At 43.7% G+C, this 24,805-nt stretch overlaps 1 pseudogene; it reads left to right on the plus strand.

Annotated features, from left to right (window-relative positions):
- The first annotated feature begins 277 nt into the window (after window positions 1-277).
- Window positions 278-24,805, plus strand: part of LOC113021568 (myosin-16-like) — a 30,801-nt pseudogene continuing 6,273 nt past the window's right edge.

Consider the following 24,805-nt stretch of genomic DNA (forward strand, 5'->3'; position numbering starts at 1 on the left):
CAACATTCAGTGCATCGATGACTCATCCAGGAGGTCACAAAGAACCCAGAACAACATTAACGAACTGCAGTCCTCACTCGCCTCAGTCAGAGTTCATGATTAAACAATAAGAAAGAGACTGGACATAAATGGCATCCATGGAAGTGTTCCAATGAGAAAACCACTGGTGACTGCAAAGAACAAAACGCCTCGTCTCACATCCACCACAGCTCATCTTGATGATCCCCAAAACTTTGGGAAAACATTCAAAAGTTTCAGAAGGGTTAAACAGTCCAAAATGTCTCCGCAGAAATGTGCCACCACTGTAAAATGTACAATATGGACGATAAATATAGCCACTATTTACAGTTTTCACACAAACATTTTCGCACCAGTGTACCGCAGTGAAGTGATGCATTATTTGCAGGTGTACACCATAAATCTAGAGAGTCGTTATCTGATGGTTCAAGGGGTCCCAGAAATTGGGGTTATAACTTGATTCAGCTGTTTGCCCTCTATGGAGCTGTAGATGAGTATAGGCCCCTGGATGAGTATCCTGCTGAGGAGTTCACAGAGGTCTACTTTGTAAAGTTCCAGAAACTGTTCGTTATGCATAACTGGCAAAGTCTGAAGAACCTTCGGAATAATTTGGTTTCAGTTCAGCAAAGCGACACATGGGTGAGAAAAGTTTCTATGGTGGTGTGCTGCACATGTGCTAAGTCCGTATAATTTTATACCTATAGGTTAGATTTTGCTTCACAAAATCCACCACTCCAATAAACAACAACTTAGTTCCACCTTAGTCCGAGCAAACCTAAGCTAAGATAATCACACACACACACAACTAGTCACTTTACATCTTTTCATTGTTTCTTTGTACATTTCCACAATTTCCCTTTGGCACTTTTCTTTTAATTTGACTGGGATCTTTTTAAATGATGTTGATTTTTACACAGAAAGAGGACACGCAAGAGGAGCCTTCTTCATCAGAAAAAACTACCACGTCAGACGACAACAACCTCACACGCAAACAAACCTCTGGAAATGACAATACAAGGGAAACTTCAAACATCAGCTGCTATTTAGACTTTACTCTTCTGCTATTACCTCCCCAAGAACATCATTACTATGGACCTAAAAGTCAACATAGGGTTTTACTGACAGAGGGTAAAATAGGGACTTTACACAATACCTGTGCTGACACAGCGAGAAGTGGATTCAAGGTGCAAATAGACCTTCTCAAATAGAGACAAGCAGCACATCAGACCACTGCAGTCAGATTTCTCCTTTGGACCACACACTTGGGAGAACCCTAAAGGCAAAATGGAAGAGGCTGAGGAGCCCTCCATTACTGTTTCTGGTCATAATGAGCCTTTGATTGGGCCAAAACGACCACATTGGCATCAAGATCATAGTCCTGTGGGAGGAAGCACCATTGGCAGAGCTGGTAAATTATTTACAGACCTGAGAATTTTTAAAATATTTTTATTTTTTGGAAAACCACGTGAAAACAGTTTTATCTGTGCAGCAAACAGCTCACCATCTTTTTCAGTATGATCTCCACCAGGTCTTTGATTCCTTCGTCAGGGTCCTCATTGGGCCGTCTGATGAGCCTCTCCTTCAGAAAATCGAGCATCTCCTCTCTAGAGATGGCATTGTCACCATTCAAGTCGTACATGCTGAAGCAATCTGAGCCATGCCAAACATAGGAATTTGTTTTAGGCAGATAAGCTACATGTGTTAAGGTGTGAGAGTGAGCCTAAGCAAAAAAAGTAAGATTGAGGAATTACATTTAATTTTTTCATCCAAGGTGCACCGAAGAAAAACAGGCAGTCCCCTCAATCCACTCTTCCATGCCGACAACGCCGTCTTTGTCTTTGTCAAATGTAGTGAAGACTGAATGACAGACAGTTACACTCACAACATGTCTTGGATTTAATTATAGATTTTAATTGTTTGTATTGAAGATATTGTTCATTCCCAACTCTGTTCTCCTGGACAAATGTACTGAAGGATATGATTTAATCATTTTGAAAGAGCTGGTGGAGGTGAGTGATTCCTTTGTGCTCCCATATTGGAAAGTGGACAGGGCTATTGTATAATAAGAATTCTGGGTTGTGCCAAATTGGAGAGTATTTACGGGGTGATAGTGATGATTTGGAGATTTAGTTTACTTGCCACCATTTTATCGACATTTTACTATAAATAAATATAAATAACTGTAAACTGAATACCTCTACCTGTGATCCTGTCATCAATCAGCCCAAAGATGCTGTGCAGTATACTTAGGAACCTCCCACTGTCCAGACTGTGCACTGCTCTTCGAGAGTTGTCAGACTCCACCATAAGCAGGTTAAAGTTAACATTTAAAATTGTGTTTTAAACATAAAAAGCTACAAATATTTTAGTGAATGTTGTAAAAAATGACTTGAAAAAACATGTTTTTTGTAAGGTTTTGAGCTAAAAGTGGAAAAATGTTGCTGTTAATTCCAGCATGTTTCAGTTTACAAACGGCCCCCATAATGAAGAGCACTAAACTACCGCTATAACAAAGTTAGCCGAGTTTAGCCCGGAGATTTTCCAATTCAGATCGATTTTAGCTTGAATAAAGTGATATCGAATCATTAATCCTCAATTGATTTTTTATAGGTGTAAACCTCCAATGTGAGGAAGGCTTTCTTGTTATATGGTCGTTTTCATGGAATATTGCAAAATAGCTCCACAGCACCCCATACAAAATTTCAAAAGACCACCCCCTACTCTATGTTTCATCTATGTGTCTGAAATTTGGCAGGCTTATGTAAAATGCCAAGATGTTTTCAGGCCTCGTACTTTAACGAACTCCTCCTAGGGATTTAATCACATTCACGTGATCTTCAACGGGTGAAATCTAAAGACCTTGATGATGCTAAATTGCAAAGCTTTTCACGTTTTGTGAAACCATGTGGTCATGGCGACACGTCGACCTTCAATCACATGATCAGAAGAAGCATTTAACTGTTGTAACTAAAAGATACACTTGGCTTTCCCAAAACTTTCCCAAACTTAACAGGCAGAATGAGAGTCCAGCCCCGAACCGATTCATGTGCCATTTGTCAGTAATGGTTAGAGCAGTGCCTAGTGGGAAGAGGAAATGCAAAGTGGGTTATAATCATCATTGAACGAGATAAAATTTTAACTGGTGGTTCTACTCATGATATGCGTCAGTGGGACATCAGATTGGATGGTAATCTCCATCGCTGCTTGCTGGGCGTAGGTGTTGGGCTTAGCTTGATGCGCTGGGGTGCGAGGGCCCTCTCGTCACTGCTTGCAGCTTTAATTCTACTTATTTTTTTTTTTTTACATTTACTTCATGAAAAATGAATCAAATATAATAATACATAGATAGACATACATTAAAATCTATTTATAGAAGGTCATAGCAGTTACTTTTTAATATAGCGCTCTTTTACCTAATTTCTACTTTAACAATATCCCTACATAGAATCACTGCCAATAAAAAATGGTACGGTCTCACTTTTTATGGCTAACCTCATCAACCCAAACCTAGTTGTTTAGGTTTTTGTCAATAATTGCTCACTTTAAAAATAACTTTTAAAACTTAGTACCTAAATTAACCCTTCAACAACTCTGCTTTACGTTTCTTATTCAAAAATCAATGAATATCACTAATATAAAAAAAGCAAACAACAAACTTTTGTAACAGCTTTGCAGATGTTTGGCAGAGCTTCCATTTTAATTAAAACTCAGACAAATGCTGCGGAAAAATGGGTAATATATGATAATACATGCTGATAGGAATGGATGACGGTCTTCCTCTAAAGTTAGGCCTTGAATGCTGTTCACTCCAGCAATATTTAAATTGCATTATAATCCTTAGTTCCTATAATGTTTCACTCAGACCCACAAATGTTAATTTATGGTGTCAAAAGGAAAAGTTGGGGTTTCAACTGAGTCATGGGATTCATCTGCACAGGTACCAAAAATATAAAATACCTGAACTGTGAGAGACTTACACTTGTGCAGAATTATAACTTTGATGGGAATATGAGTGAGACGATAAAGTCATGGCAGATGTGACATAAAATTAAGTTCAATTGGATGCACCATTTGCATCATAGTAGCATAACAGGCTTTAGGAAATGTTTAGCAGGAACATGAAGCGTGCAGGCAGCTAAAACACAAAAAGACTGAAGGAAAGCCGGGTGACCTGAGATTATAGCTGCTTGGATTTGGCTCTTTAGCGGCGGCACAGTTAGCTGCAGTATTAGCAGTGGGAACAATGGTACCTCTCACCGGCCTGTTTACACACCACAGTAAATCCATATGAGCAGACAAATGTCTCGCACACGTCCCAGGGGCCAGACACAAACACACATGTTGCAGTTTCAACTCTTTCATATTCGGCCCATTGGCCACAAACCCTTAAAACAGAGAGAGATACAGGTGGAAGCAATAATTCATACACCTTTCCACCTTCCTCTTCATATGAGCAAACCTCTTTATGTCTTTAATATCTTTCCCCATTTTGTCCTCCACTTTTAAACTACATCTGTCTAATTCCCAGATGATGTTTGTATTTGTCTGTTTAACTATGTCAACACTCCACAGGTGGCTGTAGTCACGCTGGGGACACACACACACAAATCGGTCTATCCTTCTAGCCATCGTGTACAGCTGTTAGTGTGATTATGTGATTATGTGGGTGTATCTTTTATTCAGCTGGTCTCAGGGGCTGTGGAGCCCCTGAGACCAGCTGAGTGTGCTCACAACAAAATCATTCCTATCATGGAGACAGACTAAAACCGCAGGGACAAGCAGACACATAGTTAACAAAGATGAAGTCATTCTGTTTAACTGAGCAGTTGGGGAATAATACTGGGTGGCCAAAACATGAAATAAAAATCAGAGGCTGAGACATGAGACGACGAGGAGGAAGATGAAATTACACCAAGAGAAGAAGGGGATGGTAAAAGAGAGGCTCCACAGAATCTGTTAAATCATTTTAAAAAATAACAAAAGCACAATTTAGAAAGCTGGAAAAAAATAATATGATTGAAATGCTGTGAAATGAATGATGAAGAATATGGAACCAAGTCAAACCATCATCCCCCTGAGGCTCATTCTCTGTGCCGCTGAGTCAGTACGAATGTGAGTGCCCCCTTTGGGAAACTGGAGCAACAGCTACTTCAGCTCAGAGGAAGTTGGGAGTGAGGCTACAGGCTGAGAACAAAGCAGTGATGTCAGAAAATTTCAGCTTCTGGGAAAGCAGCAACTTTTGGCATTCCCTGGAATTTTTCTTCACATCCTGGAATTTACACATCCTGGGAAAAAAAAATCAGCTCTTTTATATTTGACCCAGAGCTGTTCCTAGCTGAAAAAAATCCAAATTTAATTACTTACACACCAAAATACACTGAGGGAATCATTGTTTTAATATAAAGGATTTAATCTGGCTGTAGGTATTTCAAAATAATCAAGATGGACAAAGATCTAATTGAATTTGATGGACAAAAATAACCCAATGGCACATCAGTGGTTTCAGTTTAGGGTGCCATACTAATCCTAATGTACACACACAGATAAAGTAATAACTGCTTAACAGCAGAGACATGGTGGAATGAAACTGGAGGGGTGGAAATCAAGAGGGATCGGGGAAGATAACTAAAGTAATGGGCTGAGAAAAGGAGACGGTTTTGATGGCTTTGCAGGGAAACCCAAAATGGACCAAGGCAGACTAAAGAATTCCCAAATCCACATTCCCAGGGCCAAAAGGCACACACCTATAGTGCTCCTGAGCTTATCTGTACATCCTGCACTGGTGAGTACCTGAGTCAAACACTAGCTCTTGTTGGATCAACATCTACTATCCTTTCTCTCACTCCAATTAACAACTCTGCTTTCTTTAAACTGCCAGTCTGTCTCTGATGAAGTCAGTGGGTGAGCAGGCTAATCGGTCACTAGGTTGAGTATGTTAGCGGCAGCAAGCAAGCCTGGTGTCTATAAAGGCGATTGCAGGGATGATGTGGACCCCCTGGAGGGCTAGATGTCATGAATAAACCACATGAAATCAAACGCCCCTGCTGGGTCAAAGATGACCGACGACATTCTTATTGTTATCGTCTTCTCTAACCAGACGGTGAAAGTGAGGCAGGATGATGTCCAGCAGATGAAACGGCCTAAGTTCTACCAAGCCAGTGACATCGCTGATCACACGTTCCTCAACGAAGCCGCGTCTCGGAAAACCTTCACCGCCACTATGTCAGCGCAAGGATCTACATAAGCAAGCTTCACAGCACTGAGTAATCCACAGCACCATTAAAAAGCAGTCAAACCATAGAAAAAAAGCAGTATAGGAACAGAAAAGCCTTTTGTAACTTAGAGAATTTTATTACTTTTGGTTTTCAATGTGTTATTCAGTATGTTTCCCATCAATCATAATCAATCATAAAGATTATTCACTGCGCAGAGAATTAATCACGCCATGTGGTTGATGCATACCCCCCCCCCCCTCTTTTCTGTTCTTTTGCCATAATGGTTATGCAAGCTTAAAATGATTTAAGATTATTCATACAACTGATGATTTATTTGATGACAAACTATAATTTATCACATTTAACATTAAATCTACATGTGTAGCTTTGTACTACTTCTTCAGTTAGTAAAAGTCTGAAACCTTCCAGAATGCCTAGAAGGGGTAACACCATGTAATCCTCAAGTTAATAAATTGTAACCTTGTAATTAATCAAACTTCATTAACAAACCGTGAAATTGTATCTTAAAATCTTTGTTTATCTTTAGTAAAAATGACAGCTTGTGATGACAATGCAAAACAATTTTTACATTATGTGTTAGTTATTATTGGTTATAATTCCGATCAGTCGTTAGCCCGTCCTGTTTATTTGTGGTGCAGTGCTCCATAAATCTGTGTGGATTTGAGGATAAGGGCCAAAAGGCATATTTATGCTTTACAAAGTCCTTAATAAGCTCAACTTCAGATGTAACTTCATTAAAAAAAGGTTCAAACAATATTCATGTATGCTTTACAAATAATTTATTATTCATTTGATATTTGTTATAATAGTTTTTTCATGTTTACAACTAAATAATAACCAATTAGTAAACACGATTGTTTGTGATGTATTATTTGTGAACTATAAAATCCTCCTCCTACTAATAAGAATAATAATGATTTAATTTAAGAATTGTAAGACGTGACAACTTCTTTTCCCCCCATAAACTAGCTGATGCCCATCTGCATCTGCCTCGCAAGTTTCAGTATACATTATTTTCATGTTTATTCAATTCAATTTTATTTATACAGCGCCAAATCAGAACAACAGTTGCCTCAAGGCGCTTTATATTGTAAGGTAGACCCTACAATAATACATACTGAGAAAAACCCAACAATCATATGACCCCCTATGAGCAAGCACTTTGGCGACAGTGGGAAGGAAAAACTCTCTTTTAACAGGAAGAAACCTCCGGCAGAACCAGACTCAGGGAGGGGCGGGGCCATTTGCTGCGACTGGTTGGGGTGAGAGAAGGAAGACAGGATAAAGACATGCTGTAGAAGAGAGCCAGAGATTATTAACAAGTATGATTCAATGCAGAGAGGTCTATTAACACATAGTGAGTGAGAAAGGTGACTGGAAAGGAAAAACGTTTATGTTTATCCCAGTAAAGCTTAAAAAAATAAAAAAATTCAAATTTTTTGTAAATGGGTTGTTTATTGAACCCATTGACGAAACAAACAAACAAAAAAAAGCATTAAATACTAGTTTCCATATATGATTATTAATTAGTGTCATATTTGCTACATCTGGCATTTCATTTGCAATGTACTGCTTAAAAATAAATTGTGCAATTATGATGATACATTGATGATTTAGAATTATCAAAAGTATACAAAAACCTCATGTATCAGATATGATACATGAGGTTTTACATACAGGAGGTTGAATTACACTAAAAATGTAACATTTATTTTTTAACACAGTACAGGAAATAGCATCAACATGTAAAGGTGCCACAAAGTTGAAAAACTTTCCATCATGTTTTAACATCATTGACCGAGCATCCTTAAACCTTTAAACCCACGTCTGGACATGCACACGCCTCTTCTGTGTGACAGTCAATCCATATAAATGGCTTTCTATCTATGGAGCTAAACTGGCCCAGATATACAAGGCGGAGCAGAAACGTGCAAGTGGCCTGTCGTTACGCAGTTGTATGTTTTAAGACGGCAGTTGCTGGAGGTGTGTAATCAGTGTGCCGTGTGATGATTTGTTAGGGGAGTAGAAAAAGGTTTTGCGGCATCGGGACAGCTGTCTGTGTTGTTCACAGTGCTGACGGAGGGAAATCAGCAGCAATTACTCTCCTCTCTCACACTCACTCTGTTTGTCTGCCCCCTTTCATGTCCTGTCATCGCAGAGCGCGAGCACCAGTCTATGCTGATCACGTAAGGATAACACGCGTGTTCCTGTTTCCGACTTTGAGCTCCCTGCAAAATCATGTACACCGTGTAATCACACCGTTCTTTTGATCTCTGGTCCTTTCCTATCAGTGGGGAATCTGGTGCAGGCAGGACTGAAAACACTAAGGTTATCCAGTACTTTGCCAGTTTTGGAGCGTCCGGGAGCAAAGCCTCAGACTCCAAGGCTCAAATAATGGGCATTTGAATGTTGCTGCTTCCAGGGCTCAGTGGAGGACCAGATCATACAGGCCAACCCAGTGTTGGAGGCATTTGGTAAACCCATCAGGAACAACAACTCCTTGCACTTTGCAGGGATCAGATTTTAAATAATCAGATAAACTATTAATGTCTCGCATGAAATGAAATAGAAAAATTGTTTCCGAATATGTGCGTCTGTTTTCCTTCTAAGGAAAGTTCATCCTCATCCACAGCTAAGCCGGCTGGCGCTGACACTGAGACCTGTGAGTGGATGTTACTCTTGCATTACTTCTGATCAGGCTTGTCAGTGTCAGGGGGCCTTGTTAAAAATAACACGCCTTGCTTTTTATGTGCCGTCGTCCGTGACATGAAGATGTCACGCTGTGACAAAACATCAAGTGAGAAATGAAAATAATTTGGATAAATGGGCCCTTATGAATTGCGTTTGTCTTGGTGCTAGATCTGCTCGAAAAATCAAGACTGATTTCCCAGCAGGCTGCCGAGAGAGGATCTCACATATTCTACCAGCTCCTCTCTGGAACGAAACCAGAGCTCAGAGGTAAAGCAGATAAATCTGCAGTGGATGGAATTAAAATGACTGAATGTGAAACGACAGACTGGGGAAAAAAACATGTTTTAATAATGTCATATGCTGCATGCTAATATGCAAGAAAATGAATAAATAACAATTTAAAATTCAACGTTTTAAAAACTAAAACACTTGTAGCGGTTTTAAAAGCAAAGGCTTGGTTTGTGTGGATATATGCAGTTTCACTCTTAGGAGATTATTAATCCTATTAGGCCAAGATCCAGCAATTCATTCTTGTCCTCTGTAGTAGACATGAGTCTACATGACTTCTACATGACATCAATCATCATTAATTCCTGCTGTACTGTCAAGAGGAGATCCTGGGCTTTCTATTGATGCCACATTTGTGGAGGTTTCAAAATGACGGGCAGTGCAGCTTCCACATTTTACAGCAGCAAGGGAAGTTAAGTGACACAGTGTTTGCAAATATTATGTTTCTATTGCTAAAAATCTAATTGTTTCTTCTACATGTGACTCCAAACATCATCCATCCATCCATCTTCATCCGCTTTGTCCGGGGCCGGGTCGCGGGGGCAGCAGCCTAAGCAAAGAGGCCCAGACCTCCCTCTCCCCAGCCACCTCCTCCAGCTTATCTGGGGGAATACCAAGGCATTCCCAGGCCAGCCGAGAGATATAATCTCTCCAGCGTGTCCTGGGTCTGCCCCGGGGCCTCCTCCCGGTGGGACATGCCTGGAACACCTCACCCAGGAGGCGCCCAGGGGGCATCCTTGTCAGATGCCCGAACCACCTCAGCTGGCTCCTTTCGATGTGGAGCAGCAGCTGCTCTACTCTGAGCCCCTCCCGGATGGCCGAACTTCTCACCCTATCTCTAAGGGAGAGGCCAGCCACCCTTCGGAGGAAGCTCATTTCTGCCGCTTGTATCCGCGATCTCGTTCTTTCGGTCACTACCCACAGCTCGTGGCCATAGGTGAGGGTAGGGACGTAGATCGACCGGTAAATTGAGAGCTTCGCTTTTACACTCAGCTCCCTCTTCACCACGACGGACCGGTGCAGCGTCCGCATTACTGCAGCTGCAGCCCCAATCCGTCTGTCGATCTCCAGCTCCCTTCTCCCATCACTCGCGAACAAGACCCCGAGATACTTGAACTCCTCCACTTGGGGCAGGAACTCATCCCCGACCCGGAGTGGGCACTCCACCCTTTTCCGGCTGAGAACCATGGCCTCAGATTTGGAGGTGCTGATCCTCATTCCCACTGCTTCACACTCGGCTGCGAACCGTTCCAGTGCGAGCTGGAGGCCCTCACCCGATGAAGCCAACAGAACCACATCATCTGAGGCCACCAAAGCGAAAGCCCTCCGCCACTTGGCTGCGCCTAGAAATCCTGTCCATAAAAATTATGAACAGAACCGGAGACAAAGGGCAGCCCTGGCGGAGCCCATCACCCACCGGGAACGAGTCCGACTTATTGCCGGCAATGCGAACCAAGCTCTTGCAACGGTTGTATAGGGATCGAATGGCCCGTAGCAATGGGCCAGACACCCCATATTCCCGCAACACCTCCCACAGGACACCCCGAGGGACACGGTCGAATGCCTTCTCCAAGTCCACAAAACACATGTAGACTGGTTGGGCAAACTCCCATGCACCCTCAAGTATCCTGGAGAGGATAAAGAGCTGGTCCAGTGTTCCGCGATCAGGACGAAAACCACATTGTTCCTCCTGTATCCGAGGTTCGACTAACGGACGAACTCTCCTTTCCAGCACCCTGGCATAGACTTTCCCAGGGAGGCTGAGGAGTGCGATCCCCCTGTAGTTGGAACACACCCTCCGGTCCCCTTTCTTAAAGATGGGGACCACCACCCCGGTCTGCCAGTCCACAGGTACTGCCCCTGATCTCCACGCAACATTGCAGAGGCGTGTCAACCAGGACAGCCCTACAACGTCCAGAGCCTTCAGGAACTCGGGGCGGACCTCATCAACACCAGGGGCTCTGCCACCAAGGAGTTGTTTAACTGCCTCAGTGACCTCGCCCCCGGAAATTGGCGGGTCATTCCCCTCATCCCCAGACTCTGCTTCCTCCTCGGAAGACGTGTCAGTGGGATTAAGGAGGTCCTCGAAGTATTCCTTCCACCGCCTGACAATTTTCTCAGTCGACGTCAGCAGCGCTCCGCCAGCACTATACACAGTGCAGGTAGAGCACTGCTTTCCCCTCCTGAGACGTCTGACGGTTTGCCAGAATCTCTTCGAGGCAGTCCGAAAGTCTTTTTCCATGGCCTCTCCGAACTCCTCCCACACCCGAGTTTTTGCTTCAGCCGCTGCCCGAGCCGCATTCCGCTTGGCCTGTCGATACCTGTCGGCTGCCTCCGGAGTCCCACAGGCTAACCAAGCCCGATAGGACTCCTTCTTCAGCCTGGTGGCTCCCTTCACCTCTGGTGTCCACCATTTGGTTCGGGGATTACCACCACGGCAGGCACCAACCACCTTGCGGCCGCAGCTCAATGCAGCAGCTTCGGCAATGGAGACGCTGAACATGGTCCATTCGGACTCAATGTCCCCAGTCTCCCTCGGAATGCTGTTGAAGCTCTGCCGGAGGTGTGCGTTGAAGATCTCGCGGACTGGGGCCTCTGCTAGACGTTCCCAGCACACCCTCACTACGCGTTTAGGTGCACCAGGTCTGTCCAGCGTCTTCCCCCGCCACCTGATCCAACTCACCACCAGGTGGTGATCAGTTGACAGCTCAGCCCCTCTCTTTACCCGAGTGTCCAGAACATATGGTCGCAGATCTGCTGATACGATTACAAAATCGATCATCGACCTACGGCCTAGAGCGTCCTGGTGCCACGTGCACTTATGGACACTCTTATGTTCGAACAGGGTGTTCGTTATGGCCAAACTGTGATTAGCACAGAAGTCCAATAACAGAGTACCGCTCGGGTTCAGATCAGGGAGGCCGTTCCTCCCAATCACGCCCCTCCAGGTCTCGCTGTCGTTACCCACGTGAGCATTGAAGTCTCCCAGCAGGACAACAGAGTCTCCAGGTGGAGCACCCTCCAGCACCCACCCCCCAGGGACTCTAAGAAGGCTGGGTACTCTGAACTGCCACTCGGCGCATAAGCGCAGATGACAGTCAGGACCCGTTCCCGACCCTAAGGCGCAGGGAACAAACCCTCTTGTCCACCGGGAAAAACCCCAACGTACCGGCAGCAAGCCGAGGGGATATTAGGATACCCACCCCAGCCCGCCGCCTCTCACCAGGGGCAACTCCAGACTGAGACAGAGTCCAGCCCCTCTCCAGGAGACTGGTTCCAGAGCCCAAGCCATGTGTAGAGGTGAGCCCGACTATATCTAGCCGGTACCTCTCAACCTCACGCACTAACTCAGGCTCCTTCCCCACCAGAGAGGTGACATTCCATGTCCCTATTGCCAGTCTTGGCAGCCGGGGGTCAGTCCGCCAGGGCCTCCGCTCCTGGCCGCCACCCAGCACACAATGCACCCGACCCCTATGGCGCCTCCTGCGGGTGGTGGGCCTGCGGGAGGATGGGCCCATGTCTCCTCTTCGGGCTGTGCCCGGCCGGGCCCCATGGACTAAGGCCCGGCCACCAGACGCTCGCCCTTGGGCACCCTCCCCGGGCCTGGCTCCAGGGTGAGGCCCCGGTGACCCTATCCCGGGCAGGGTAAACTGTTCCCTCGGTGTCCTTTTCATAAGGGTCTTATGAATCGCTCTTTGTCTGGTCCCTCACCCAGGGCCAATTTGCCATGGGAGACCCTACCAGGGGGCAAAAGCCCCCAGACAACATAGCCCCTGGGATCCCTGTGACACACAAACCCCTCCACCACGATAAGGTAGCGATTCAAGGAGGAGCTCCAAACATCAATTTCAGAAATATACAGAAATTATAACGCTTTCAAAACAAAGCTTTTAATCTGTGTTCTTTAAGTGTTCTTTCACTGTTTTCTCTGTGTGATTGTAGGGTCTTTACCTTACAACATAAAGCAAATTCAGGCACCTGTTGCTGTGATTTGGCTCCATATAAATAAAGTTTAATTGAACAGTGGACAGCAGGACTTACTAACTCCCATTGCAATATGTCCGTGCTTCAGAAGGCAGAGGTTTGAATGAGGAACAAAGGGTTTTAGTCAGAGCTGTAGAAGGGGAGTCAGACTTCTTGCTGTCAGGGGATGAGGCGGAGGAGGGCCAGACATTAGAGCGGGAAGGTGAAAGCTCAGAGGACGACATACCAGCTTTCAAGGAGCCTGCGCAGGGACAAACTGACAACGCTCGCCACTCATTATAGATAAAAAGCATCGTGTAAGATAGGGCTCTGACGTTTTTTCACATTGCAATGTGTAGAAGTGGAACACACACACACACATACAATAAAATAAAAGTTTGGTTTCTTAAACTATTTGCTTTGCTGATTTATATAATTAATATATTTCCCAAAGGTGCACTAAACTCCAGCTCTTCTTTCCATATCAGTTCTGTTTCAAACCTCCTAAAATTGGGTTTAAAAAAAGTTTACAATATGAAAAATTAAAAGTGGGACATTGTTGCCCAAAACCACCAAAACTGGAGGCTCTTTGATTACATCAAACAGTTAATAAGCAACCAGGTTTTTTTGGGGAAAAATGAGTCACAGCACATAAAACTACAAGAAGGTGCTGCTATCTGAAGGCATCTTTAAAACTGAAAGCATTTTTTAGCATGTGTATGTTCACAGTATGACTCGGACATCCTCCATCCAGACCCAAGTCAAGTACCCTAGCTTACACAATATAATGGATTCCTGGTGTCACGTTTTTGTCCCTGCGCAGGCTTCTCAAAAGCTGGTATGTCCTTCTCTGAGCTCACACCTTCCTGCTCTGATGTTTGGCCCTCCTCCACCCCATCCCCTGACAGCAATAAGTCTGACTCACCTTCCACAACTCTGAGTAAAATCTTTCCGCCTCACTCAGCCTTCTGTCACATCCACGGTGAGGTGACATAACAGCACAGCTTTAGGTGCCTGTTAGCTGCTGAATGCAGTTTGACCAAAAAGCTTGACTAAGAGAAGTTCTTTTTAAACAGGGTTTTTGTGTTGAAATGTGTTTCTTTCATTTTTAATTTCCACAGTTTTAATGCTCATAAAATAAAAAGGAATGTTACCAGAAAAAAAATGAAAATATTATTACGTTAAATCATTTTGGGATATCATGAAGGACAGACTATCCCTGGGTCTCAGAGATATGTTCTTGTGGCTACTCTCTGTTTTCCCAAGGGGTCATGGTGGTGAATTTATCCACATGTTTGAGTTGACAAATTTTGCACCAGTTGCCCTTGTGACACAACATACATTTATCCAGGCGTAAGACCAGCAAAAAGAATACACTATCTTGTGATTTGTTCCTCTTCTTGGTCTCAAACCAGGGGTCTTTTGTGTGTTAGTCAAATGTGTTAGTCATTACACTGTGGAGCCACCAAATCTATTTTAATAGGATCAGTTTTTTAAGCTTTCTAGAGTCCCAGTTTTGAAAAAGTGCCACCTGAATTACTGATTCCCAAAACAAAAACTTGCAGGAGATACCAGTGCAGCTGTAAGGTAGCAAGTGGAGAGTTCGAGGTGTAGCTCAGCTAATTCAATGGAATAAATTTTAAATGAATTTTAAATGCATTTACTTCAATAAGTTGTAACTTTAGTAAATGAAAAGTAGTCAGCAAGCAAGTGAGTAGACTGCTGACTCAGTAACGTAACATGGTTGGAGTAATGTTAATTATGTTAGCTTTAAGACTCAGGGAGTTAAAAGAAAATAGCGAAACCCACCAAAAGCAGTAGATTAAAGGTTGAAACTAAAAGTAAAGCAATACACGATTGAATAATTAAATGTGAAGGGAAACAGCGAAGAATGCGTATCAATATGTAAAACCGCTACAAAGCTCTGGATAAACAGATCCAAATAGTGGCTTAACACAAATTTAATATGTCTGAAAAATACTAAAATACAAGTATAGTTCAGCAGTTCAGATGGATGTAGCCAATGTCACACCATCTGTTGATTTGTGGACTCGTATTTTACATTTTGAACCAGTAACTTTACTTGGAACCAGAAGTCACCATGTTTGGCCAAGTGGGTCTAGCGCTATCTAGCTAGCAAACCTCATGAAAAGGCAAAACCACTGTTTGTAGCTTTTACTTATTAAAAGACTGAAAAATTGCAGTTTCATTCACCAAACCTGGAGGACAAATGTCTGAGGGGCAGTTACAACAGGGTATTTACTTATCAGTTAAGAAAAAGCAGCTAGTCTTGGCTACCTGCACCCAATGCTCATGCTAACAGAACCCCAAAGTGGACTTGTGTGGCTGGCTGAAACTGAACCAAGCAAAGGTATAAACCTTACTAAACTATGGACCCATTTATTTAACTATCGTGTAATTGCATTAAAAACTCAAAAAGGCAAATAAAGCACCAGTTAGTGGTCTAATTTATCTGTCACGAAGGACTGCAGACAGCTAGTAGCTAGCCTCCTTGTTTTTATATACCTGCTGATCAAAGTAACCGCACCCCTAATGTTAAACTTTAATTAAAGGATTTTTTTGTAGCAGGCCATAAACAGTTTTATTTCTATTTTTTTGCTACAGTTAAACGTATTTGGGTGTGCTGATGAGTTTAAGTTTGTTTTTTGAGTCTAAAGGACATACTTTAAGAAATCAATATTTTATCAAATCTTGTAGTGTAGTAACTGTGGTGTCTCTTTTCATTATAACAAAAAGGTAAAGTATCATTACCTTACCCGAAACAGTGTGGGTGTGTCAGGGAGTCACTCTGGTGGACAACGTGGACGGCGGCGAGGAGCTGCTGCTCACTGATGTGCGCTCACTCCTGTGCTCACACTGAAAGCTTTTATCTTTCATTCAGAGTTTGTATATAACATTTGATTATGGAAACGTACTGGACTGTTGATGGTGCTGTTGCCTCTTTTTGTACAGCTTTATTGTGATACTTTGTTCCCAGTACGCTCTGTTCTCTCTGCTTGTGTGTCCACAGGAGGCCTTCGGTGTCCCGGGCTTCACTCCTGAGGAGAAGATGACCGTGTACAAACTGACCGGAAGAGTAATGCACTTTGGAAACATGAAGTTCAAACAGAAACCCAGAGAGGAGCAGGCTGATGTGTCTCCACTGAGGGTAGAGAAAGTTTACCTCCCTCTCTCAAGTTTACCCCAGTTCTTCTCTTTTTAGCTCTCTCCTTCTCCTAAAACATGCCCTTCCATTTTGACATACAACCAAATATTTTTTCATCCACTGCATATTGTTTTTTTTTTTGCTTCCATTAATCACAGTCTTGGCAGCAACCTATTTTTCAGCTGTGTAATTAGATCCTTGTCCTCTCTCTCCTCTAAAGTGGCTGACAAAGTTGCCCACCTCATGGCCATCAACTCCGGGGAGCTGCAGAAGGGCATAACACGCCCCCGCGTCAAGGTTGGCAATGAGTTTGTGACCAAAGCTATGAGATCACTTCAGTACTAAAGGTCCTTGTGATTACTTATTTAACAAAGGTGCCGATGGACTCATTCACATTTTAAAGATCATCCAATTTTCAAGTCAGAACCAAGACCAGTGTGTGTACTCCATCGATGCTCTGGCAAAAGCCACCTATGACCGCATGTTCAAGTGGATGGTGACCCGCATTAATAAGACACTGGACACCGAGATGCAGCGGCAGTTCTTCACAGGAGTGCTGGACGATGCTGGGTTTGAAATCTTTGAGGTAAGCTTTAAGCAGAGTGGTCTCGATCAGAAGCTACAATATGCTACTTCCTCTTGTCAGCTCGCAGGGTCATGCTCTGTGCTTTGTCTCCAGTTCAACAGCTTTGAGCAGCTGTGCATCATCTTCACCAACAAGAAGCTGCAGCAGTTCTTTAACCACCACATGGAGCAGGAAGAGTACAAGTAGGAGGGTCTTTGTCGACTTTGGCCTGGACCTGTTGCAGAGGGTAACGCAAACATACTCTCAGAAACGCTGTGTGCACTCACGGGGCATTATTTCCACCTTAATGTATTTTATCCCCCCCTCCAGCCTATTGGGATTTTATCCGTCTTGGAGGAGCAGTGTGCGTTTCCAAAAGCAACAGATGCAACTTTCACAGCAGCTCTGTATGAAAACCACCTGGGCAAGTCCTCCAGCTTCCTCAAGCCAGAAGGGGGGAAGAAATTGGCCAAGGCCCACTGATGCACTATGGCGGCACTGCAAGTACTTCTTAAGAGATTACTGGCTGGTAAATACACGAATGGCTCCAAACATGTGTATGTGATGGAATAAAGTTATTTCAAAATGCTTCTGTCAATGAAATCAATGCTAATGTGTGACTTTAAGCTGTTTTTACTGGGGGTGCAACGATACACAAAATTCACGGTTCGGTTCGATACTTTGGTGTCACGGTTCGATATTTTTTCGATACAAAAAAAATGTTCATGCCTTTTTAATTTGTCATTTATTAAAATTATAAATATATATTTTAACTCAAAAGTACAGTTTTTAAATTTAACCCTAACCCTTGTGCATGTTTTTTATTTTGACAGCGAATGCGCACCTGCGGACCACTTATGTGCAGCCCTGGTTATTTAGCTCGTCATATTGCAGCCACAGAAATTATTTTGTCCATGAAACCATAAAGCTGCACTTTCTTTTTGCCTTATAGTCTGATTTGTCATAACTTTTCCGTTTTGTGGAAAGCTTTTCTTTGGCTGTCACTTCTTCACCCTGACCTGTCTTATTTGGCTCAGCAGAACTGAAATATATATCCTGCTGCTTTTACACACGCACTCACATAAGCTCAGCGATTCTCTGCGCGATCAACCTCTCACATGTTTAAGCTTGCTGCGGGAGATTTCACTTGTCATGTTTGTGTAGTAAGCTACCAATTAATAAGACGATGTCAGAGGAATTGGTGCACAAATTATCATCACTCACAGATCAGTGCTGTCGCTCTCTATACACAGTTCGCACGATTGCAAAGTGAAAGCAAAAAACAAGAGCAAATTCAAACGCGATTTCAATATGTCACATATTGACAGTGGCTCACCGATGCCAATGACATAATTACCCAGCTACATTTCTGAAAGAATGCAAAAGCATTGACATATATTTTTGCTTCCTACGATAGGCCGACGGGCAGGGCAGAGATAGATTTTGGTAGCCCGACTGGAAAAATCGCTAGCCCCAGGATGTTGGGCTAGCGATATTGCAAGCCCTGTATCTGATTGAGGAATTACTCATCTTTGGAAAAGAGAGTTTATTACAGAGAAATGTCTCTTTCCAAAATAAAAGCTATACTATACGCTTCTTCTGGGCTATATTCTCAGCAGCATATTAAACATATCAGGTCCCCATAAGGAGAATCATGTGCTAACAGCTGTCTAAATGACTCGGGTAAAGTTTGTAGCATGCGTGCTTATTGTTTTTGTCTGCTTCCACTTGTCTTTGCACTAGGATGCTGTCGGAGTAAATGTGCAGTCATATTCGTTGTGTTCCCACTAGTGCTTTCAGGTTAATCTCGTTGAAATGACCTTAACGCCACAACACGGCAAATCTCCGTTAACGAGCTACCCCTGATCGCCCCGTGCATGGGGCTAGACTGCCAACACGTTAACGAGCTAACTGCGCTAACACACTAGTTCCCACCCATGTAATTGAGCATTGCGTGGCACATCCAACATACTGTTTTACTTTAGTCCATGACTCGCTTACCTTCAGGGTCATACGTCACATGAAAACCAAAATAATTCCAAACGCCAGATCTGAATGAGGGTGGGGAGGTTCAATTTGCCATGTTGCAAGGAGAGCTTAACTTCTGTCTCGCTAGCTTGCCCTGCGCTCTTCCTCCTGACTATGCTGTCTGTGTTGAGCGCTCAGTGGATCTGCGCTCGACAGTGCAGCCTAGGCGGAGTAGTCAAACGCAGATTCACTGAGCGCTCAACACAGACAGCATCGTCAGAAGGAAAGTTGATAAAATAAATTACAAATTTTGTATTGTTCGATACATATGCGTACCGAACCGAAAGCACTGTATCGAACGGTTCAATATCGATACGAATATCGTTGCACCCCTAGTTTTTACCTCTCATAGGTGGGCTACAATATAACAGCATGGCTGGATAAGAACAAAGACCCCCTGAGTGAGACAGAGGTGGGACTCTTCCAGAAGTCGTCAATGCCCTTGCTGGCCCCTCTCTTCAAAGAAAAGGACACTTCCGGAGGATCCAAGAAACAGAAAAAAGGGTCTTCCTTCCAAACCGTCTCCAAATTCTACAGAGCAACTCACACAGCCACAGGAACAAATACACATCTGCAGATACTGCACGATACCCATAAAGTAACAGAGGGTAAAAAAGGACTTAAGGACAATACAAAACGTAAAATTCAAGAAATAAGAACAATGCAAATGTCATAGATTGCTCATAGTCTACCTTTAACTACTTATGAACAACATAAGTTGTTTCTTGTAAAACAAAGGGGGGCTCTGTTATGGAGCGGCTGTGTGCAGACAGGAATCGTGGACCCAAAAGTGCAGACACTGAGAGGCACCAAGTAAACTCAAAAAACAGCTTTAATGCTGAACTAAAAAAGAAACCAGAACTGAGACTTTAAACATAAACTCAGGCACGCAGACAAAACACACAGCAAAATAAACGGTAGATCGCAACACAGAAACACAGGGCTTAAATACACAGAGGGAGCAATCAGGGAATGGGTAACAGGAGGGAAACACAGCTGGGCCAAATCAGGCCTATCGAGACAAGAGGAAGCGAAACCAGATACATTAACCTCAGACAAGGACCTTCAAAATAAAACAGGAAACATGACACAGACTGAACTAAAGACGCAGACTCGCACGCACTGCAACAAAGGGAACAGAGACGTGGGACCAGGGCAGACACAGACACTGACTGGACACGGGGATATAGCAACTAAGGATACACAGAGACGCGAACTAGACAAGGGAATACAGCTGACAGGGGAGACAGAGCAACTAGAGAAGACAGAGACATAAACTATAAGACAGAACTCAAAGAAACCAAAGACTAGAAATTATAAATAATATAATAAACTCAAAAACCCTGGGTCAACGACCCAGGCATCCTAACAGGCCCAGCAAAAAAAGTTTGGGAACCACTGTCATAGACATTGGTGAATAATTTTAGTTTCCAAATCTGATCTTGGTATTCGTGATTTCATTCTTTATTGTTTGTGTTTCAAAGGTGTGACAGACAGTCTTCTCATCCTGCACCAGCATGCCTGTAGTGGGGTGTTAGAGGGAAAGGATTTCCTAACCCAGAGTTCAAACCAAGGTCTAACTACATCTGTATTTATCCCAATCATTCTAGTGTATATACACATACACAATGTAGCTAGAGTTTAGTTAGTTCGATCCCAACAGAGCACTTCAATCTTGGACTCTTTACCTTAAAATAAGATAAGATAACTCTTTATTGTCATTGCACAGTCGTACAGTAGTACAATGAAATTGGAAAACTGTCCTACGTCGGCACTACATATAACACAACACGACACGATATGCAGTGTTGGGAAAGTTACTTTTAAAATGTATTCCATTACAGAATACAGATTACATGCCCCAAAATGTATTCTGTAACGTATTCCGTTACGTTACTCAATGACAGTAACGTATTCTGAATACTTTGGATTACTTAATATATTATCATGCTTTTTACAACAACGTGAATGTACTATTGCTGTGTGATTTATTACTATTACTGAAGGTCCGCGACTCCGAACTGTAGTAAAGGGACCTCTGACTAATACGGCGGGGTCCCTGTTGGCTCGTAGCCGAAAAATAGCTTTACTTTGTTGTGTGGGTCAACTTTTTTTGACAGAGACAGAGAGAGGCGTTGAAAGACTGCTCCAACGGAACTTATTGTTTTCGGAGGAAAACACGAACACGGTGTACAGTCGAGTCTTAATAGCTTACTTAAAACTGGGCTCGTCAGGCACTCTTCTTGGCTGAAGTGGTTATTATTACATTTACATGCTTCCAGCTGCCGTTTTTCCTCGATGACAACTCGTACCTTTCCACTCCCCTTTTTCTCCCTCCTTGCGCTCACAGACCCATAACGTGCATGGCAGTCCATTCTCCCTGCAACACGGACTACATTGCCCATGATGCTACATTGTTTAGAGCTATGCTTGTAGCATTCTGCCTGTTAGCTTAGCACAACAACAACAACAAAAAAAGGCGCTCTCTCACCCAGGAAACACACAGTTGCAGAGAGAGAGAGAGAGAGAGAGAGAGCGTCGCCCTGTAACCAGGGCAACCGTAACGCTGCCGCCTGGAACAACAGAACGTAGCTGTCAAACAAAACCCAAACAGTCCTGACCCGCGACAAAATGAAACAGGAAAGTACCGCAGTGTAATCCATTTATTTCAACAAAGTAACTGTATTCTGAATACCACCTTTTTAAACGGTAACTGTAACGGAATACAGTTACTCATATTTTGTATTTTAAATACGTAACGGCGGTACATGTATTCCGTTACTCCCCAACACTGACGATATGACACATCACAACGCAACAAACAACACAACACAGTATATTAACTTAGTATAAAAAAGAATAATAAGTGTATGTGTATTGCACACTGTTATTATTGCACATTAATTATTATTGCACCTTGTTATAAATATAAATATTATTATTATTTTAAACATTGTTACCTCCCCCCTAAAGAAAAGTCCAGGGAGGTAGCCAGTCAGGTCAGCTATTCGCATTGATCAGGGCTAAATACACAGAGTCCTCAAGTCCTCAAGTCATGCGCGGCTCAGCTGGCTGGAGTGTTCACACACATCTTCAACCTTTCCCTCTCTCTATCTGTAGTCCCAGCCTGCTTCAAAATGGCCACCATCGTCCCTGTACCCAAATCCTCCACCATCTCCTCATTGAACGACTGGCGACCTGTAGCCCTGACCCCCATCGTGAGCAAATGCTTCGAGAAGCTGGTCAGGGACTTCATCCGCTCTGCACTACCCGACTCACTGGACCCTCTACAGTTCGCATACCGCCACAACAGGTCCACTGATGATGCCATAGCCCTGACACTACACACTGCCCTGTCACACCTGGAGAAGAGAGACACGTAGGTGAGAATGCTGTTTGTAGATTATGTAACGGAGCGAAGGTGATTTTATTTCCACAGTGTCGTTTTTTTTTTTTAAAGGAAGGAAACCTTCCTCCAAACGGACAGAGCAGTGGAGCCGCCAAGGGAAAGCACACGATTAAAAAACTGTATAATTAAAATATAATTTATTATATTTAAATAGTTAAAAATGCAAAATGAATTAAAACAACCTTGGCCAAGGGGTAACACAATAAAAAGCAATAAAACACAACATTAAAAGTCCAGTGGCATCCGCCACGATATAAAAGTCACAAAGAACTAAAAAAGTCCAGCGAAGTGATGTAAAAGGGAAACCCAGCGGAGTCCTCGCCTTCCTCCCCGCATTCCGCGTCCTGGTACGCTGAAGAAAGGGAGGGAGCGGCAGTCACTATTCTTTTCGGCAATTTTCATTCAATAAAAGGGGCTAAGTCGAAGACTTACCCCGGGTGGGCAGAGCTCTCAACTCCGCCCGCCGCTTCTTTAAAACTGCAAATCGGCACCAGCTGTCTCGCCGCCTCTGCTCTCCCGCAGTGCACAAGCTGGGCTCTCGTTACTACTGCCGTCCGCCTGTTCGCTCCGCGTCGCTGGTGCTGTCCGTCCTCCTCGAACGCCAAGCTCCAACCCTCTTATGTGTCACTCAGCACTCTGTAAATTACACTGCCTTTCCTCTCAGGTGTGTCCAATTAGTAAAAATGGGGAAAGGCGGAGTCTCTCCAGGACAATTTGACGGTATAACCAAAACATGCAATCTAAATAAAACACTGCACAAAGTATAACCAGTACATGCAATATAAAAATATAAATAAGTACACTTCACATTAAAATACAGCACAGCAAAACAACATCCGTCCTTCCCTGGATGACATCTACAGCTCAGCATTCAATACCATCGTTCCCTCGAAGCTGGACAGGAAACTGCAGGATCTAGGACTGAGCAGCTCCCTCTGCAGCTGGATCCTTAGCTTCCTGTCTGATAGACGCCAGGTGGTCAGACTGGGCAGCATCACCTCATCCCCCGTCACACTGAACACTGGTGCTCCACAGGGGTGTGTACTGAGCCCTCTCCTGTACTCACTCTACACCTACGACTGCACAGCCACTAACAACTCCAACATCATTGTGAAATTTGCGGACGACACTACAGTGGTGGGTCTTATCACCAACGGTGATGAGACGGCCTACAGGGAGGAGGTCAGCGCCCTGACCCACTGGTGTCAAGACAACCATCTCACCCTCAACGTCGCAAAGACAAAGGAGTTGATAGTGGACTTCCGGAGGTGCAGAGAAGTACACACCCCTATCACCATCTGCGGCGCTGCTGTGGAGAGAGTGAGCAGCTTCCGGTTCCTTGGCGTACATCTGGCTGAGGATCTTACGTGGTCAGTACACACAAACAAAACAGTGAAGAAGGCGCAGCAGCGCCTCTTCTTTCTCAGGAGACTGAAAAGATTCGGCATGAGCCCCCGCATCCTCAGGACCTTCTATCCCTGTGCCATTGAGAGCATCCTCACTGGATGCATCACCACCTGGTATGGCAACAGCACCGCCTACAACCGCAAAGCTCTCCAGCGAGTAGTGCGGTGCTCTGAACGGATAATTGGAGGTGAGCTTCCCTCCCTCCAAGACATCTACAGGAAGCGGTGCCTGAGGAAAGCGGGGAGGATCATCAAGGACTCCAGTCACCCCAGCCATAAACTGTTCAGACTACTTCCATCAGGAAGGAGGTTCTGCAGCATCCGGTCCCGTACCAGCAGACTGAGAGACAGCTTTTTCCATCAGGCCATCAGACTGCTGAACACGTCATAGACACCTCAGCTTCACTACTGGAACTTCAACACTATGCACTCCATACTGTACAGTAATGCCACTGTTTTGCACATGTCTCAACTCTGTATATTTTTATATTTTATTTATTGTTTACTCTATTTAATCTGTAAAATATGTGTATACACACACACACACACACACACACACACACACACACACACACACACACACACACACACACACACACACACACAGAAAAACATTTAGTATACACATCCAGAAATTTTTTTTGCATATACTATTATATATTGTACATATATTTATTAGTTTCAGATTTAGCCATTCGTATATTTGCCTGTTTATGTTATTGTATTTTGCACAACTCTGTTGCTTGTGAAGCTCGCACACAAGAATTTCACTCACATGTACTGTGCCAATGGACCTGCACATGTGATGTGACAATAAAAGTGATTTGATTTGATTTGATTTATTGCCCTGTTGTAAAAGCTGTCCTTGAGTCTGTTTGTTCGGGACCTCAGCAGCCTGAACCTCCTGCCAGACAGCAGCAGCTTAAACACCCCGTGTCCTGGGTGTGTGCAGTCCCGTAGGATGCTGCGTGCCCTCTTGAGACAGCGAGTGCTGTACAGGTCCTTCAGGGAGGGAAGAGGATGTCCAATGATTTT

Source organism: Astatotilapia calliptera, chromosome 4, assembly GCF_900246225.1.
Source record: "Astatotilapia calliptera chromosome 4, fAstCal1.2, whole genome shotgun sequence".
Classification (NCBI taxonomy): domain Eukaryota; kingdom Metazoa; phylum Chordata; class Actinopteri; order Cichliformes; family Cichlidae; genus Astatotilapia; species Astatotilapia calliptera.